This window comes from Leuciscus leuciscus, assembly GCF_965113295.1.
Source record: "Leuciscus leuciscus genome assembly, chromosome: 2".
Classification (NCBI taxonomy): domain Eukaryota; kingdom Metazoa; phylum Chordata; class Actinopteri; order Cypriniformes; family Leuciscidae; genus Leuciscus; species Leuciscus leuciscus.
Window position 1 is genome coordinate 27,162,527 of NC_138726.1, and position 20,884 is coordinate 27,183,410.

Below are 20,884 nucleotides of genomic sequence, written 5' to 3' on the forward strand. Positions count from 1 at the left end.
CAGGACTGTCTTGTATATGAAGATAAACCAATATGGAGCCGCCGGGTATGAAGGGAGGGCCAGCCCACCTGTTTATACAGGCCACAGTGATGAGTGTGAAAGGGTGCATTTGTGGCAAAACGGATGGCTGAATTATAGAGTGTGTCAAGTTTTTTTCAGGGCTGTGTTTCGTGCCATTCTGTAGATAATATCGCCATAGTCCAAAATTGGCAGTACTGTCATCTTAACGAGGGTGCATTTGGTAGCATGAGTAAAGGAAGCTTTATTGCGGAAAAGAAAAGCTAGTCTAGCTTTGACTTTTGTTTGAAGGTTATTGATGTGTGTAATGAATGATAGGGATGAATCCAACCAGATGTATTATAAGTATTTATATGTTTTGACATACTCCAGAGCCATACCGTTCATGCAGGTGATTGTACGTGGAGTCTTGGTAACAGGTTTTTGGCTAAAAAGGATACATTTTGTCTTACTGGTGTTAAAGGGATGGTTCGGAGTAAAATCAACCTAGGGTCCTTTGCACCATGACCCAGAGCCAAACAACAACTTAGTGTTAACTAATAATTGTTGCAAACTGGTACTACCAACAAAATATACACTACGTCCTAATGCATCGCTTTCTGTTTAGATCACCCATAAGGACAAACTCCTAAAAAAAGGATATGTATGGAGCTAGGAGTCTTTAAATCTATAGTCTTTCTTTACATAGTGGCTCAACCTTAAGTTTATCAAGCGACGAGAATACTCTTTGTGTGCGAAAAAAAACGAAAAAAACCCAGACTTTCTTTCATTTTCTTCTGACGTGAGTTCACGAGAGCGCCACGACGCATGCGCGAGAACTGAGAAGATGACGCAGATGAGTCTTGATGTATTGTTTAAAATGGTTCTAAAGTGTGCATTTCCTGGATATCCGAATAATGAGAAACCAACAAGAAAACGTAAAAGTGTCTTACCAATGCCGCAAAATTATTGGCTTACCTGTCACACTTTCCCATCAAATTATCGTGAGTGTCATCTTCTCAGTTCTCGCGCATGCGTTGTTGCGCTCTCATGAAGCCCACACAGAAGAAAATGAATAGTTGAATAAAGTTGTTCTTTTTTTCTTTTCTTTTTTTGCACACAAAAAGTATTCTCGTCGCTTGATAAACTTAAGGTTGAGCCACTATGTAAAGAAAGACTATACACGCCTATAGACTGAACACGTAATATGCATGCACATGGCGTCACTGTTTTCACAAATTCACATTTTTGTGGTTTACACGGAGACGATAAAGGTATCGTTTTCAAAAAACTTACACTTCTTCAAAAGTTTGCGTTTTCAGGCCCCCAAAACTCCGTTGTTGTGTAAATAAACGGCCACAACGCATAGTCACCAAAGCTTAAGTCTTGCATCATATAGGCTCTGATTTTAGGAAAAAAAGTTGTGTAGGATTTTCTTTAGAGACATTGTTTTTAAGGTTTACCTGCATGCTTTATAAAGTGATGCAGGAAATGCCATTTGATTTAAGCACATTCAAGTTTGCAATCCCCCTAGTGTTATTAAATAAAGATATTTCTGAATGTGGCATAAACTGTTTTTAAACTCGGCTGCAGTATTTTGCAATGTACAGTAGGGAGCAGCATTTTCACTGACCTTTCCTCTCTCCCTTGTCAAAACAGCAGAACATTATCAAATTTTACAATTCTGATCACCCACTGGCTTTGACACCTTTACATAAAGTGAATAAATTATTAGAGTGGCATCACTGAAAACAGAATATACCTTCATAGGTTACTAAAAATCTAGCAACAAAGTAGATCCTAAATGCTATCTCCTTCAAGTGAAATGCAGCCCTTTTTCCACAGCCTAGATACATCCTGGAAATTTCTCGTATGGAATAGTAAGAAATTAACATACATAATAGGCCTACTCACATACTGCTCTCTATACATACAGGCTCCAGATTATTTTATTTCTGTAAGGAAAAAATTAATTCACCTCATGCCTTCCCAGAATGTGTTGGAATAACAGGACTTCTAGTGTAATCTGTTAACATTTAAAAAATGAAATAAAAAATAAATTAAAAATGTGCATTATTTAATGCAATAGCTAATATCATGAAATGATGAACAATAGTTTTACATACCTTTTTATATGAATATTGATATTCATTTCTCTATATATAAAGCTTGTCTTTGTTAATATTAATTTCTACATTGCTAGATTTTTCACCAATTTTTTTAATACTGAACTTTTTAATGGTACTTTTCCTGACCTACTTTTTGTCCCCAAAGACCGAACATCAGTACTCTTAGCTAGAATGGCGATGCGATTCTCTTTGCCTGCAAGCATGACTTCAACACAGGCTGTAAGCTTTAATTGGGCCCATCTGCTTCTTGGATCCTCCACAGAGCCCTCTAATGGAGGTAAACGGAGGTATTGGATCTAAATGGCAGAATATGGATCTGTAATGATCCATTTTGCTTGAGAGACAGGGAAGAATGACTATTTTTGTCTTTTATGTGGTTTGTTTTGATGTTTGGAGCAGATGCTAGTGCTACCTATGACTCCCTGCTGAAGAAAAGAGCTGGCTGGTGAAATGTCATGAACACTTTCTTTATATGGTGGATTTAATGCAATGTTTTTGAGCACCGACCATACAATGAACTGTATCATAAAGCACCTATTGGGGTGCCTATTGATTGAGCCCTGCAGAGCTCAAATTCATTACAGCTGAAGTGGCTTTTGATAACTTGTTTTTATGTATTGCCTAGAAAAGTGCTTCTCTCTTACTGCGTAGACTCTGTCGATTCTCTGCAACTTTATGAAATTAACCATTGTCAACCCTCAAGCGCATTACCTCTCTTCACTCCATCACACCCTGAGGGATTAAACCCCTCACTTTGCACGAATTTGTAAGCGTGGGTGTGTGTGGATGGCTGAGTTCTGAGGGAGTCTAAGGTAAAGCAAGCCATGTTGAGCTCCTGCTCAGTGAAGTCAGAGGAAAAAAATCACTGGATATTTTTATCCACAGTGCTGGATTGAAACAACTGGAATGGGCTGGAAGTGAATGTTGAACACATCTTCATGAGATAAAGAGATTCTGTTATAACTGATGAATGCCCAAGAGTATCTTTGATCAAGTTGGTGGGTTACTAACAGATCTTCTATCCTGGGAAGAACAAGTATATTTGCTTGGGAATTCAACTTTTATGCCTGGAATCATTGATCTTCAATGCATTTTATGTCAGCTATGTCAATGATTGGCCGGGATAAAGTCCCTGGGGCGGTCCGTGAAGCTGTACAAAACCTTGAATAGGTACTGATCGAAAAGAGAGGATTCACTGCTGACATCAGGAATACTAATGTAGTTTTAGTTTAGTTTTTTTAAAGTTTTTTTACACCTGCAATGAATTGAAACACAATAGATCTTCAATGCGCCCTTGCTTGTCTGTCTTCTCATGGACTGTAAGTGCTTCCACCTCCACTCACCTCTCAAATGTTGTCGAAGCAATATACATCCAGACTAATGGCTTATAAACGCTCTTTTATCGACAAGTCACCGTGTTCGAAGTGCACTCCGGAAAAAAAGGCACAAAAGATGGTGACAAGTTAGTGCATGGAAAGAAGTTGCACGGTTTCTCAGACCATTGCGAATAAATAAAATACATAAATAATCAAATATAATGCAAATGATTACTTTTCCTGTGAATCCATTACAGACAGTGATTAGTACCTAAAGTACTAGTAGTAAAAGCTCAATATCTTTTCAGAACACATGCAGGAATTATGAACATTTTAACATTTACAAACAAACAAAACAAAACTGAGTAACATTTCATTAACATTAATTAATGCAATAGCTAATATGAAATGATGAACAATAGTTTTACATAACATTTTACTGTATATTAATATGTATACAAATTCCTCTATATACAGTCTTTGTTAATACTCATTTCTATAATAATGCATAATTAATATTTCACGTTGTATAAATTAAGTGTGTGTATTATGAATTGATATGAATAATTATATAAATATAATTTATATGAATACGTTTATTTGAGAGTGTTTTAGGGGATAATATAACTGTGTTGTTCGGACGAGTTACATGTGAATGAAGTAAAATTAGACAGAATTACAAGAGTAACAGTTAAAATGATAGGATCTAAGCAAAAGTCAGTCACTCAGTTATATCAAATTGCTGTTCAGAAAAAAAACGTTGACTATAACAAGAGACACAACACACCACTTGAATCATGTTTTTGAATTATTACCATCACGTCGTTACAGAACACCAAAAGCGATTAAAGCAATATATAAACAAACTTTTGTACCAAATGCAATAAGTCTTTTGAATAAGAGGTAGGAAATGTGAATATTTTAATCTTTGATATTGTGGATGTTGTGTATCGTTAGATGTATCGGGTGGATGTTGTGTAAATAGTTTTTGTGATTGGATGGTGAGACCAAAGACCAATTTTCAGCTAAGGCTGAACAATAAAGTAAAGTACTACTAACTAACTAATATGAACAATGAACAATAGTATATTCATAAATTAGGTTGTTTATTGTTAGTTTTATGAAACCCATAATAGCAACAAATTTATTTATTTTTTAAAGTGTTACATTTAAATGTTATTATAAATGAATAATATCTAATTGCATTTATATTGCTCTAAACCTGCTACACTTTTGGTGTGAGATATTACAGCATATTATTTGTGTTGCTATAATGCTTCGGTCCATTTTTAGGCTTCGCCTAAATGGTTTCCAGTATTTGGTTCCATTGATTTTTCTATCTCATAGATACTATGTTTAGACCCACTGAAAAGGTATCTTCTGTTGAGTAATTGCTCCTTTGCTGGTGTTTCACACAAGCATATGTACCAGAACACATTTGTGTTGACAGAATGACTGGGACTCTACACCTCCCAAGAGCCAAGAAATGGAAGAGTTCACCATTTTGTGACATCACACAGTAACCTTTGACGAGAGACAAGGATAGGGTGGTGAGTCAGTCTTTCCCACCAAGACACTTTTTATTCCATGCTGTTAAACTAATGGGATCAGCACAGAACAACAGCGACTCTGCTGAACATGCCAGTCTCAGACAGATCAGGGGTACGGCTCTCAACTCACGCTACTGTCACAGGCGCCGTCGTGCAATGCCACGAAGTGACTTATGGGTCGCGAATGAAACATCACGTCTCATGTGGATGGGGACGGAATTCTTGCAGAGTGGTGATCAATCACCAGATCCATGCAAATGTAGCCTTTGTTTTGTTTATGCCTCGGGAAATTCAAAAATAAACAACATGTAATGCATAACAATTAAGAGCTTCTTTGTATCCTGTCTGATATTACAACATGTAAACTAATCTGCACAGGAAGAAACATGGATTTGCACAAAACAAACTGTGAGGAAGTTTAGATACTTTACCCCAGACTGTGGTAGAGAAGTGGTAAAGAAGAGGATGATGACAAAATTGGAGCTCATAATAAAGAATTCTTCATACCCTCTCCACAGTCCGCTATCTTGAAGCACCTTTAGCCGTCGGCTTGTTCCAGCACTCTACTCTAAGAAACACTACTGGGAATCCTTCCTGCCTGCTTCCATTAGGCTGTACAACGCTGTTTCCTTCTCACGTGCTGCCCCACACATTACTCCTGCAGTTTCCCTTGTCAGAAGTAATGACATTGAACAAGGTCACTCTTTCCCATGCAAGAACCCATTAATGGATAACACATTCATATCTCTGACTGTAATGTATGTAATTCTACAGCACTGCATGGTCCGCCTTGTTTAATTACCATTAGAGGATATATATCTTGTGCGCTTTACCCTGCACCTAAGTTTCCCGCAGGGATCAATAAAACACGTTTACCCATATGTTGTAAGCCTTAAATTTTAACGAATGCGTGTGAACTTACATTCTAAATACAATATTACCAGCGGCTTTGTCTGTTTTTGCTCCACCAACGAAAACAGTTCCAAATACAGGCAGAATTGACCATCTAAATTATTTGGTGTTGTGAATGAATGAGAAGAGTTGATGATTCAATGACCCACTAATAAGTAACTTGTTTATTACCTGAATGAACCAGTTTTTTAAATAATTAAATGATTTAAATTAAATACCATCATGTTTTTCATTCCTGAATACATCTGTGTTTTGAGTTAAGCGATTGAATAAATGGTTCAAAGAATGGAGGATTCAATGACAGTTCAAAAAACATGAGATTAATACTGAGAAACTTACATTATATCCACAATATTGGCAGTTACTTAGTGAATTTTTGGTCTTCCAATAAAAACAGGTCCAAATAAAGCCATGGCAGAATTAACCGTCTGAATGAATCAGTATTGTCAACGAACCAGAAGAGTGGATGATTCAATGACTCATGCATAAATCAATTTCTTTATGCCTGAATCCTGAATGAACCAGTTTTTCTAAACAAATTGGCTAAGTGAATGGTTCAATAACTTTAAAGACCTGAAAGAATCAGTGTTTTGAATGAATCACTTATTAAAACAGAATTACTCAAATCAGCCACTTGACACCACCTAATGATGTAGGAAGAGTCACTAAAGAAAATCCCAGTCCCTCTGTGTTTTCGCAGTCATAATTACAATTATGTAATAAAAAAAAATTAAAAAAAACCTGATTAACTTTAAATAGACATTTAAATTGAATAAGACACTTGATCAACCATTTGCAGTGATTTCTAACTGTATTTATTTTTTATTAAAACCATTTTGCAACTTCTGAGAGGGGTAAAAGATGTGATCCTGTTTAAAGTGTGAGAGCTAAGCCCATGAGTTTGATGTCTAGATAACTTGCCATCAAAGTAATCTTGTGATAAGGCCAAGAAGTGACATTTAGCACATGACAGAGTTTGTCATGCTCGTTGCCCTTCTGGAGACCTCATCTGAACGTGCCTCTGAAAGTAACTAGACACATTTAGATTGAAAGCATACCTTTGTTCTTCCTCAGCCTAAGCCTATACAGTATTAAGCTGCATAGTTTATCATAAGAGAAGATCTGTGAAACATCTTTGTCACCATATACACAATAGGTTTCTGTGTTATCCTGCTGTCCTGTAAAGTCTGGTTTAAATTTTTTATTATAAAAAACCCCAGAGTGGCCCAATGATGGTAATGAGTGAATAGACACAGTGTGCTCTGTGATGCCCTTTTGCATTCTAAATCAAAGTGAGCATGTTCTGATGAATACCAGATGAGCTTTGGCATCTTTCAGCATACACACCGCTTTAATTAATGCATAAAATGCTCTCTAGTGGTAAATGCAATTATTTTTGGCAAAATAGTTGCATCATAAACTCTGTGTTTTCATATTGTTCTGTTTATTAGAGAGCATAATTTATGTTGCTAAAGCCCTAAATGGAGGAAATGACAGATCAATGGGGAAAGGAAACCCCAGAGTATACACAACAAGGGCTGCACTGTTTGTTGAAACCCTGATATGTGGCAGTGAACAGTTTCTAGTGAGTTGTGGGGCTCAATCTGAAAGATTCATTGTGAAATATGCCAAAGAGGAGCAGAGGAACCTGTCAACAACCCGGAGAAAACCAAAGCAGAATGGTGCAAATTTCGGTGGACAGACCCTGAGTTCTGTCAGCCAGTATAGCAACTTCCCACTGACAAAGCTATGTCATGTCACAGATAATGAGAAGAAGATATTCATGGCACTCTGCTTAGGACCACAATCATTGCTTAGAAGGCTTAACTATTGAGAGGCATGAAATGATATAGGGTCTCTCTGTTTAGAGAGTCTGAGGGAGACAAAGATTTACAAAAGACAAGTATCTTTGCTAAGAGGCACAAAAGAGGATTAATGTGGCTTGAAATTTAAAGTCTACTTTTAGAAGGAAACAGAAAACCTTCACCTGTATGCCTGTGAAACTAGACCAAAAGATTGTTCCAAACTGGAAAAGAAAGTAATAAGCACATACAAGAATGAAAATATGCCTGTTTTATGTACGCCACTTAAGGGGGCAAGTTTTAATGTGGAATTTTTCCGATGTTAAAATAAATGTCCAGCTTAAAATGCAAAGACGACTATAAATAATCCATTTGTAGGTTGAGTTGCCCTGAAAAATGCCCTGAACTCTATCATAAAACATGCTGTATACCTTGAGTTTGGGGCGGATCAATCTGTTTGACTGACCAATGGCAGACAGTGAAGTGTTGGAGGAAGCTGATGATATTTGCAGTTCTACCAGAAAGACTCGGGAGTCCGTAAGAATGATATAACAAAGCATATATTTATTAACAGCCCAGCAAGCAAATATTTATAAAGTTCTTTGACCCTCGCATTGTCCATAGCGTGCAATCCGAGGGTAGCGGAAACTGCATTTCCTGCCTGAAGAAGAAAGCAGGGGCGCAGCCGACCCCCGGGAGGTATGGGAAGGGACCATCTTGGTGGAGGTGGGAAGGATGGAGGTAATTGGCAGCGTCAGCATCTGCGAACTCAGACATGTGTAAGTACCAATCTTTTATACTGCAAGTATTAGCACGTGATTGGTTAGATGTGGAGGTAATAAGTGACGCAACGATTGAGTCTTCCTAACAGAACTTACGCTAAAGCTTTCATATCTGTTTAGTGATTCTAAAGACACCCTTTCTTTATTTCTCAAAAATGTCAGACTGGAAGTCATTTATTTAAAATAGATCTAGTACGGCGCGGTGATCCGTACATGGATCAGCCCTTGAACACCTACTATGTTTTTCTTTCAAACATCTTTGTTTGGATTTTCTTTGTGTATGTGTGTGGATAATCATTCATTCTACCATGGTGCTTCACAACCAAATTGAACACTATTGTATTATACTTTATTATTTAAATTTGCATATAATAATTTGGTTGAATAAAAAAAAGTTGGATACCACATCAAGTGGTTCCAGACAAAGCAGCTTCAGCCATATTGTGTTTGTTGAATCCAAGTTTAGCTATAAGGTTGTGCTCTTCATGCATGGCATGAATCAAACCAACAACCTTCCGATTACAAACCTTGAGATTTTCCCACTACACAACATTTACAGCCATTAAGACAGGCTATGATGTGTACAGTTCATGACGAATATGTGATTTTTAATATCTGCATTTTACTTAAAAAGTGCAACTCAAGTTATTCTGATAATCCATTTGAATGACAAACAAATCAGTGAAAGGGGATTTAATAAAGACCATTTACAACACCACTTTTTCTACTCTTGTGACTTTCAGTCTGGACTCTGGACGGTGATCCATTTGTTTTTGCCATCCATACAGCAGTGTGAGTGATGAATAGTCTCTTTCCAGCACCACGGGGTAGAATTATTGTCCTCGTTTTTAGCCTGTTACTTTTCACAGGCCTGCAAACAACACTCATGCAGTCGCACTGTAATTAAGCACAGCTGAGAACCAAGCTCTTCTTTCAGCATCTGTATCATAGCGCAGGAGAAGAAGGTTGGCCCGTGCCTCTTTACTATTCAGCTGTCCCTGCGGTGACATCTGCTGCAGTGGAAAAGGCAGAGTGTCTGGTCCCCGCTCTGCTGGAGGACTCTCATTACTAACACCATACTGCCACTATGCCTGGAGGCTGTGCGAGCTATGGAGGCCCCTGCACTCTCTTTCCCCTCTGTTCTTCTCCCCCCTTGCACCCCCTTCCACTCAGAGAAGGCTGTGTCATCTGTGATGCACCATTAAGCTCCGTTGCTTCAGGGCAGAGCCGGAAAACAATGGCAAAGCCTGACAATCAAGCCAAAGACCCCGCTATTGCTGTTGGTTTGCGAGAGTAAACAAGGGACCCTCAAAACTTAGCTGCGGTAATTATGTGTCATCTTCCTGTGCACTGTTTAAAACCTTAACCAGTGAGCTGCTCCCCCAGGCTGACCTCTGACAAATATAGTTTGGCACCAGTAGAGAGTAATGCTCCCAGACAGGTGTTTCCTCCATTCCAGGGTTTATGCTTTTCCTGCAGAGTGATGCCCACCGACAGGGTACTCACAATACATGAAGTGAATTAGCTTGAAGTTGAATTTAAACTATTTAGTGCGGTTGCAGATGCAGAACCCAGATAAACAAACATGTATCTCAGATAAATGGCTGAATTATAGATAAGCCATTTAATATTAATTGACTTCAACTGGGCCAGAAATTATTTTGCCACTGTATTGCTTTGGCAGGGCATCTGGAGTGATGCCACAATTCTTTTGATTATTAACTCTTTTAATTGTTTGTCAAAATTAGCTGTGTAGATTTTCATCTACTTAGATCCACAATTAATTTGAGTATTAATATGAATTAATGACATTTACACTAGTAAAAAAAAAAATTGGGGGTCAATTATAAAAAAATAAATAAAAAAACAGTAAAAATACAATATTTGACATTTATTTGATGGCAAAGCGTAAGTTTGACCAGCCAAAAAACTCACTCGAAAAACATTTCTTATTATTATCAATGTTAAAAAAACTATTTCTCAATATTTTTGTGGAAACCATGTTTTTTTCTTTTTCTTTTTTATTCCTTGATGAATATTTTTTTCTTAAGAACAGCATTTATTTGAAATAGAAATCTGTATCAATGTAAAAGTCTTTGTTGTCACTTTTTATCAATTTAATGCATCTTTGCTGAATAAAAGTATTAATTTCTTTTTTTTTTTTATCGTACTGACCGCAAACATTTGAACGGTAGTGTATTTATATTAAATTAAATTCTGTATTGATTAATATAATAATATCAACCCTCCAAAGACATGCATGATATATTTAGTTTATTTTGACAATGTGAAATATCTATACTAAATATCTATTCCTTATTATGATGGATTTTAAGAACTATTATGTGTAAATAAACAAGAGCAACAACAACAACAACAACAATATTAAAACATATATTTTTACACATTGCTTTTCTAATGTAATGCACTTGCCCAACTGGCCATACTTGAATTATTAAAAGTATTAAATGGTGTGCCCAAGAGGACAGTAGTTGATCCATTATTATGCTAGCCACACATTGTATTATTTGGCCCTGTATGACTTTAGACTTTTTCACTCTTTGATTAGAGTCACGTCTCTTTTCTCCTTTTTCCCTGCTTCTGAAAGCACATGTACAGTATATTTGCAGACCTGCCAGTGGCTACTTGTATTCTTACCACCCACTAAGTACCAGATGTTTCACCTTGTCAAATCTGAGCTTTCTCTCTTGCCAAGCCATCTCTAATGCAGGATGTCACCTTTAAAATTGAACATTTTGACTTAGAAGCCACGTTTTCAATTGAACTTACACTAGATTAATTGCATGGACAGTCACCATGAAGCAACTTGGCTATAAGTGCTTTTCTCAAGGACATATTGACGGCAGAGATGGATTGTGATGTCAGTAACCCTCCAGTTGCTGGCTCACTCCCATTACCCAGCAGGGGAGATCTGTTTACAACTGGCAGTCCAGATCTAGGTTTAGTTCTAGGTTATGGCCATCTTTATCATTCCTTCTAGTTTTTATTAATGATACCTGCAGAGTCAGAGTTCTTTATATCCGTATACCTGAGAATGTGAGTGATGAGACTCATGCAAATCAGCCCGGTTCTGCCAAACCCCTTGTGAAAACATGGGAAGAAACTGATCTACCATGACAAACAACTCTAGTCAGTTCTTGGCTGTTTCCTTGAACTGTTGGAACTCCCACACTGTAGGTCAATCATTATCTATTACATGACTTATGAAACACATCTAGGACACTGCTACATTGGACTTCAGCCCAAATAAAACTCATTCTTCAAAGTCATATTATTTAAAACATCCATTAACAGAATTTTGGCGCAAGCTGCACTGCTATGTAATTTTAATGTACTTTTTTCAGGAGTGCTGTTATAACAGTCCAACAGCACTGGGACTTTTCACCATTTGTATCAGTCCTATTTCTGTAGATCACATCATTATGCATGCAGGTGGTAAAAAAAAATACTATATGTTATGAGTGAGTTGAAATATTCAACCAATTCATTCAACAACTGATTTATTCAGGAATGACAAACATGATGATATTTTAAGTCATTGAAGTCAGTGTTTTGAACCGGTTTAATCGTTTGAGTGAATTAAATTATTAAACCGGTTCAAAACACTGGTTTATTCAGGTAAAAAACTCTTCTCAGAACCCTTAGTCTGCTATAAAATAAAACTCATTCTAGAAAGTTCTATTATTTAAAAGGGAATTTGTTCAAAAATGGATTCATTCAGGAGCAACAAATGTGGTGGTCTTTTAAGTCAGTGAATCATTCACTCAACTGATTTGTTGAGGGAAAACCACTGGTTCATTCAGGTACAAAACCCCACTCAGAACTGTCTATTCTGCTGTGCCTTCGTTTGAAACTATTTTTGTTAGCTGAGCTGAAAAAAGACAAAGCAATTGGCAATATTATGTTGCCAAAAACAGTGAGAGTTACTCACTGTTTAATTCTTATTTATGGACTGTCGCCAACTGTTGTGTAAAAGCAATAAAACAATATCACACTCACATTCATGCTGTTGACATGAATATCAGCTCGATTTGAGGGGGATGGTATTTTTTGTAAAAAAAAATTACAAAAAGAACCCCCTCCGTAATCCACTGTTCCAACAAGATTTCATCATTTTTCGCACTGTTTAAAATGTCCAAGAGAACGGTTCCAGTGTTTAAGTGTTTAAGGACATTCCGCTGATTTTAACACACACCTTACAGCTGCAATCTAGACACATTGGCCCCTATTTTAACGATCTAAGCGCATGGTCTAAAGCGCAGGTTCACTTAGGACGTGTCCGAAACCACTTTTGCTAGTTTAACAATGGGAAAAATGGTAGGCGCGCCAGGCGCATGGTCTAAAAGGGTTGTCCCTATTCTCTTAATGAGTAATGTGTTTTGGGATTTACGTGCATTAAACCAATCAGAGTCTCATCTCCCATTCCCTTTAAATGCCAGTTGCGCTCACGCCATGGCAGATTCGCTATTTACATGACGGAATTTGATAGTGGAAAGACCGAAGCCGTCTCCAGAGCGCAAACGGAACTGCTCGTGCGCAAGGTAAAAGTGCGCAAGCAGACCATCTACGGGACAAGCCGGATTCCACCATATCTTTATGTACACAATAATAATATTTTACATTGTAATCCTTTTATTTTAAATATTTGGCAAGTTTGGGTGCTGCTGTGCATCCCTGTGTGTTTAATAAGCAGAGTGTATGCACATTGTGGACCCCCCCATAGGTGCACATTACTAACGCGCTCCAAGCAAAATATATATATTGCGCCAGTCGGTCAATGGTGGAGTCTATTTCTGTTGCCTCAAAATAGCATCGCGCCAACAATGCGCCAGGATCACCCCTTTTGATCCAGAGCCATCTAGATGCCTTCTAGGCAGCATCCGTAATGTTCCTGATGGCTTTCTTCTTGTGCAGTCCACTGATACCCAGGACCTTGATGGCCCTGCAGAGCGACTGGCCGGTAAACCCTCGGCAGCCAATCTCAAAGCGGAGGCAGCGGGTATTCCATCTCCTACGATGGCATTCACCTGCCAACTCCTCGTACTTGGCTTTCTTCCGTTCCACGCCTCTTCCATTCGGTCTTCCCAGGGCACAGTCAATTCCAGTAGGACCACCTGCCTTGATGATTCTGAGATGAGGACTATGTCAGGCCTAAGCATGGTCATGGTGATGGTTTCTGGGAATTTGAGCTGCTATCCCAGGTCTATCTTTAGCTGCCAGCACCAAGCTGTTGCCAGAAGTCCCACTGCTGGGTTCCTGCACCGTGGTGGTTTCTCTCCAGCCTTGACAAATGTGATTGAGTGCTGTGCTGGCTGCTGGTGCCTGCTGAGAGAGATCCCTGTGCTGATGGCTTCTGTGATGACCCTTAGCACCTGGATGTGGCACCACCGACAAGTCCCTCTCCCAGGGCTTTAGGGCAGCAGCTTAATATCCAGGGATCCTCTTTTTTTTGTCATATAGGGGGCATGCAAGGGTGTCTATCAGGCCCCAGGAGAAGAGGTTGTTTGAACTGGGGAGAACCTCATAGACTGATTGGATAAGGAACTGGATCCGGTGTGGCTCCGCTTTCCATAACTTAGACAACTTCAGCCTGGTCAACTGCCTCCTGAGCCCTCCACTTCCTACCTGTCCTCACCTTTATGCCAGCTGAGGAGACTTTGGTATCAGTGGACTCTCTGTACAGCACCCTGACATTACATTAGAAAGAATAATGAACATAGCGAAAGTGCTTTGATTCAGTAAGTGATTGTCAAAGTTGCATTGAATTATTGAAAGTGGGGCCAAACACTGTGGGAAGGACCCCATTGAATTGAGGCGGATGAGAACTGAACTGAATTCTTTAGCCTCTCAATACAGTCTGCAGGACTCATTGAGTACATTCGGCAGAAGTTCCCACGCTGCCAGATGGTCTACTAAGGGAACCAGTCTCTCGAGACTGGCCTCTGGTGTATTGCGAGTAGTCAACTCGGCGCCCTGACACGGATGACCGGAAGGGAACAACTGAGTTGGCTCCTAACCTCCTCAGAGGATGCAAACCAGTGTCGCAATGTCCTCGGGTGGAGATTCAGACCTGAACCCGCTGGAAAGGGTGGTGGGGTTGGCAGAACGATCCTGTGAGGGCACCGAGGAGAAAAGGGCACCGTATAATGAGGTGAAAGCAAGGCCAGAACCACAAGGAACGTGAGCATGGGCGCCCTCCTCGAAGATAAAATGCTGAATATTAGGGTTGGGTAACGAACTCTGTACTTTTAAGGGCATCGACCGAATTACTTCGGTACTACAGAGTACCGATTCACATTAAGTCAATCTGTGCCAAATTTCGGTATCTGAGAACACATCTGGGCACGAGAGTAAGCATGTTCAGCTTGAACAGCTTGAATTGTGAATGAATTGCGTAGATGTGCAGTTTCCTTTACCACACACACACACTGAAGCATGCTTGACTCTGAGGCTGCATCTCATTTCTTTGTCTTACCCCTTACCCTAGTCCAAAACAACGGCCAAACAACAATGGGAGTAAGTAATTAATTGTTCAATCATATTCTTGCGTCTGTTTTCTGAATTTTTATTTCTGTGTTGTGCTTAAAATACTGAATGTTTGACCTGTCGGATGTGATGCAGGAAATTTGTGAAAGAGATTGGCTTAGAGGGCAAGGTGACTGGACAGCAGGCTTCCAAAAAATGGGAGAATTTAAAACAAAAATACAAGGTATATGATGTCCAGTTTAAAATAATTTCCAATTGCCTAATGAATGTATCAACTAGCTGCTTGTTTATTGTGTGTGTGTGTGTGTGTGTGTGTGTGTGTGTGTGTGTGTGTGTGTGTGTGTGTGTGTGTGTGTGTGTGTGTGTGTGTGTGTCAGGAATTGAGGACTCCAAAAACCGGCTCAGGGACAGACCAGGGTGAAGTCACTGTTGCTACATGGCAGTACTATGGAGACATGCACAAGGTTTTGGGTGCCCGGCCTGCGATGGACCCCCCTGTGGTGGTGGCATCATTCCAACCAGGAGCAGAGGATCCCATGACAATCCTCATGGTGACGCTAATCATTTACCGTGTAATTCAGTACTTTCATGAATTCCACTAACATCAGATTCACAAACATTCTCTTTAAATTTCATGAGGAGATATTTGCTGAAAACTTCTAAAAAGTAACACGATTTGCCTTGTTTCTTTAGGATATTGTGGAGCCCTCCACCTCAGAGCTCTCCACCACAGCAGCATCCTGGACCCCTGACACAGGACCCAGTAGAATGCCAACCAGTACCCCAGCAGCAACAAGTGCCATGACATCTAGGAGGAGGTCCAATCCTATTATGGAGTACCTGATCGAGGAGGCCCTTCAGGAGCAAAGGCGCCATGAAGAGAGTGAGGCGAAGTCACAGAGGTTTTTAGACCTCTTTGAAAGAATGATTGAAAAGATGTGAAAATAATTACCTGTTCAATTGCACAACTGTTTACATATTAATGAAAATATTTATTTTAAGAATTTATATAATTTACAAAAATTACCTGTTCAATTGCACAACTGTTTACATATTAATGAAAATATTTATTTTAAGAATTTATATAATTTACAAAAATTACCTGTTCAATTGCACAACTGTTTACATATTAATGAAATATATTTATGTTTTAAGAGTTTATATCATTTACATTTGAATATATATTATTGTTCTAAAAATTACCTGTTCAATTGCACAACTGTTTACATATTAATTTAATATATTAATGTTTTAAGAGTTTCATTTATATTTGAATATGTATTATTGTTATATTTACATGTGTTGTAATATTTACTGCTGTTGATCAATAAATGTTGTTCTTATAAAAAGGCTTTTCTAGATGTGGATAAATTCTACAGTAATACGAAGCATAGTCACCATATGTAGTGTGTTTTAAAATATTTATTGCAAACAATTGTAGAAATCCCACTACACCCCACCCCATTCCACTCCTGAAACAAAAAATAACACCAAGGTAAGAACATGCCTACTCATCATTAAAAACTTAGTTCTCAGACTATTGTTTTAAAAAAAATGCAATGAGAAAATATGTTAAACAATAACATTTATATAACAATACAAACACATGAATGCCAATGGTTTAGAAATTGGGGCAAGACAGTAGAAGAACAATATTAAAATACTATGAAATTATTAAATATATTACATATATATAATTCTCATGAAGGAAAATCAACAGTGCAACATGTCTCTTCATGTGGCCAGCACATCCCTGGAAACTTGGGCAGCCAGTGCGTCTCGTGCAACATTCCCTGAGGCTTCGTTAAGTGCCATTGGTTCATGGGGAGGATGGGGGTCAAGATCGTCCTTGGCAATATCCTCGTCAGGATCCAGTGTGTCCCCATTGTCCAAGCACACATTGTGTAAGAATGCACATGTAACAATTACCTGAGGTGCAAAGGTAGGTTTGACTTCCAGTGCCCGGAAGAGAGTTGACCTCCACCTTGTTTTCATTACTCCAAAGGCCCGCTCAATTATGCTGCATGCCTTTGAATGTCGGTGATTGAAGCGTTGCTGCAATCGTCCACGTACTGGCTCTTTGTATGGTGTGAGCAGGCATATAGGGGTCTGGAGGCAGGGGTACCCACCATCACCCAGAATAATGTATCCTGGCGGGGGGTAACGTCCAGATGTGTAAAAGGAGCTGTTTTTCATCACGCAGGTGTCATGGACTGACCCTGGGTAACCCACGAAGATGTCCAGGAACCTTCCATCTGCATCACATACGGCCTGCATATTGATGGAGTAAAAGCCTTTGTAGTTAAGGTAGTCTAGACGATGTAGTTCTGGTGGTTTAATCCGAATGTGTGTGCCATCTATCGCCCCTACAACGTTGTGGAATGCAGGGGTCCCTGATAGAGCCACAAATCCGTGACCCACAGCTCTCAGCTCATGTTGTTAAATTGTTCCAAATATTCTGTGCCACCTTGTGTATTACTCGATATACTGTTGCCTTGGGGACATTGAAAACTTTTGCCACCACCCGGTAGGAGAGTCCGTGTGCCAACCAATAGGTATATATGAGGACCTCTAGTTGATTTCCCCAGCCATGATCTTGATTCCTGTCTAGAAGCCTCTGCAGGCTGATCATGGCTCTCCTGGTCAGGCGTAGGTCCTGCTTTATTTCAGCCTCTTCGTCAAACCATAAGCGCAAGATGGGCACAGTCGCATCCACTCTGCAGTACATAGGTGGACGATCGGCCTGGAGGAACAAAAAAAAAAACATGTTCAAACCTTTAAAGGGATAGTTCACCCAAAAATGAAAATTCTGTCATCATTTACTCACCCTCAAGTTGTTTCAAACCTGTATGAATTTCTTTTTTCTGCTGAACACAAAAGAAGATATTTTGAACAATGTCGACAGCATTTTAATTTTTGGGTGAACTATCCCTTTAATAGGCCGAGTCAAAAAGGTTACATCTACCCTCCCCAGTAAACCGCACATAACTGTAAAAAGTCGTTCAGTGCTATCGTCCATATGACTTCATTTTAAAAACTATATTTATTCCAATAAATTAATTTATTTTTCTTTCTTTGTTTTTTTGAGTTATCAATAAGTAAAAAGTGTGAATATTTTCGTAACTTAATATTTTCTATAATAAAATTAATTTCATTGGACTTCACCATAAATTGATTTTACAAAACTCATTTTAAAAGTTTATACCAGACGTAAAAAGACACGACCCGCCCACCCGCAGCAACGGAAGAACAATTGTTCACTCGTCTGTTCCAGGAGTTTATTCGACCAGGGTTTTCCACGGAGCCGGATAATTTATACTTCACGTACCCCATGTAAGTAACTCTTTGTATTGTTAAAAGTTTGATTTTACCCTAATTAACGTGTTTGTGTTGTGCAATCTGCAAAAGCATAATGTTACGTTAGCTCTGTTTCCTACAAACTTTTGCGACCCGCCAAATTTGAATGTGCTCTATCCATAGACTGTAAAAAATAGGCTCTATCTCAAACAGCTCGTTAACTTGAGCCACATACTGTATAAATCTACATGTGTGTGCAATGTATAAGTTATGTTGTCTTTGTGTGATAGTTTAATGTTTCAGAGGTGTTTCTAACTTCAAAAACATTGTCGTTGCTTCGACATAGTTTAGGAGTGGACGTAAGTTACAGACACACACGAAGCCACAGCTAACTTAACGTTAGCTGAGTGATTATCAATTAGTCCAAAGCTGTTTAATTATGGTAAAGCATAGTTAAGGCAAATATACGGCAGTTCATCTTTCACAAATGTGTACGCTCACAATGTACTCTATGCATAGGCCTAACTCATAACCCAAATTTCATATTTCTATTGCTCTGTAATTATTGGCAGATGTCTAACTCCTGCCTCTTGATATATTTATATTTTGTTAATGCATTTAAAAACAATTTGTTTAAGTGAAAATATTTTTTTTGACTAATTTATTTGTATTAACATCCCTCCTCCCAATATTGTAATTAGTTATGCCTGTAGGCGCTGTATGATGATATCATTACAAAAATTCAGTGGGGTTTTTACATGAGGTTTCAGATTATTTTCTAAGATAAGTTCTGCAATGAACTAAAGTTAATCATTCTTGTTTTGTTCAGCAGGATAATCTTCACTTGTATTTTAAGTGTATTTTTTAAAGGGCTTTCATCACACTTGTATTCAAAAGGCTAACTAACTTTTTTTTTCTCTCCCCAGATGGGATGGCCCTGTAAATTGTGCAGCACTGTGGTACAAGGAAAGAGTGACATTTTAAAGCATTGTATACTGCATCAGGGGACCTTTGGACACGGCCATGCCTTGCCTTGTATTCATATAGATTGCCCATGTTCTTTTAAATCCTGGAGTACCTTCCACTCTCGCCTCTCAAGATACCACCCAGAAGCTAAATCCCTTAATTCACCACAAGTAAGTCTTTCATTTACCTGCATTTTGTGTCAAAACCCTGGATTTTACAATGAAGAGATTTTTTTGAACACATATTTGTTTTCCATCAACAAATGAGATTGTTTGTCTTAAATACTTCATTTTTATCTCAAAGGGGGCTGCAGAGACCACTGTTCATGAGGACCTGAAAAAGAAGGATATGAGCATCTATGTCTGCCGTGAGCCAGATGCAGTAGGAATCATCATTGAGGGAATACCAGTCCTTACCAATCTTGGAAATCTGGCCAAAGCATGCTGCTTGGGTTGACATATGCACTTAATCTCGAGTATCCATCCAAGGTTTCAAAAACATTTGAGGTGTTTCAAAGACTTTTCATGGGACTTGACACACTGTGCCCAAAACCAAGCCCCAAGTTCATGACTCTGAAAAACAAGCTCCTTGCCTAGGCACTCAGACATGACAGACTGTCACTCTGCACTTGTGAACATCTGTTTTCTTTGTCTGTTCAACATCATTATACATTGGACATAACATTGAATTTTTCAGGATGTTATAATGGTTTGTCCTTGTCATGTTTTATACTATGCTGCAGGTCATACTTTCTGGTGTGAAAAAAGTTTATATTTTATACACACAAAATAGCCCAGCTGTGAAGCTGCACTTTAAAAACTGGTCAGTTAGTGGGATCAGTGAGATGTTTAACTAAAGATGTTTAAAAATATTTACACACGCTGTAAAGGTATTATACTAAGCTGTACTTTTTAAGTTGAGGAGATGATCATGCTTGTAAACTGTAATGTAAGTGTTAAAATGTTTCAATATTATGTACACACTGTACTGTAAATGTGTTTTACTAACCAGCAGTTTATAAGCTGCAATGATTTAATAAATGTTGGAAATTGACATAGTAGCACCTAATTATTTGAAGCCGTTCCAAAACAAAGGGCAAATTGGTCAAAATTAATAAATCAGAAGACATTAACTAGTATTTTTTCATTTAAATGTTACCTATTTTAATTAAGTCTAATGTGTATAATATGCTGATATGTTTTACATTGATTGTACTCAATTTATTGGCTTTTTCTGAAAATGCTACTTAATATTTTTGCATACATTGAAATGCACATTATTAAGTTGTCCTTACTCAAAATATCAGTTAGTTCACTAAACTTGCAAAAAGTAGTTGGAAAATGTTGCCTTAATTTTTTTGAGTTGAATCTAAGTAACAGTTTTTACAGTGACCCTCAACTATGAAGCAAAGTCAATATCATAACAATTGGGTACATGATATTGACTATGATATTGAAACTACATCACAAAATGAACGCATACATGGATAAAAATGCATGTGTTTTCCTCAGATCGTAGCTACAACAACAACATACGAATAGTAGGCTAACGTTAGCCGGTTGCTAATGTTTTGCTTAGCTATGGTGTCGCCGCCGTTAAATACAATGAAACATACGTACCATGACT

General features: G+C 38.4%; 2 long non-coding RNA genes across 2 annotated transcripts; both read left to right on the plus strand.

The window, feature by feature from the left end:
* The first annotated feature begins 14,258 nt into the window (after positions 1-14,258).
* Positions 14,259-17,114, plus strand: LOC309493532. Its single transcript, XR_014203970.1, has 3 exons — positions 14,259-15,218; positions 15,373-15,567; positions 15,689-17,114. It is a non-coding gene; the product is annotated as an uncharacterized lncRNA (long non-coding RNA).
* Positions 17,115-18,255: 1,141 nt separating this feature from the next.
* Positions 18,256-20,076, plus strand: LOC309492682. The gene is made up of 3 exons (XR_014203653.1): positions 18,256-18,328; positions 19,219-19,428; positions 19,562-20,076. It is a non-coding gene; the product is annotated as an uncharacterized lncRNA (long non-coding RNA).
* Positions 20,077-20,884: the final 808 nt, after the last annotated feature.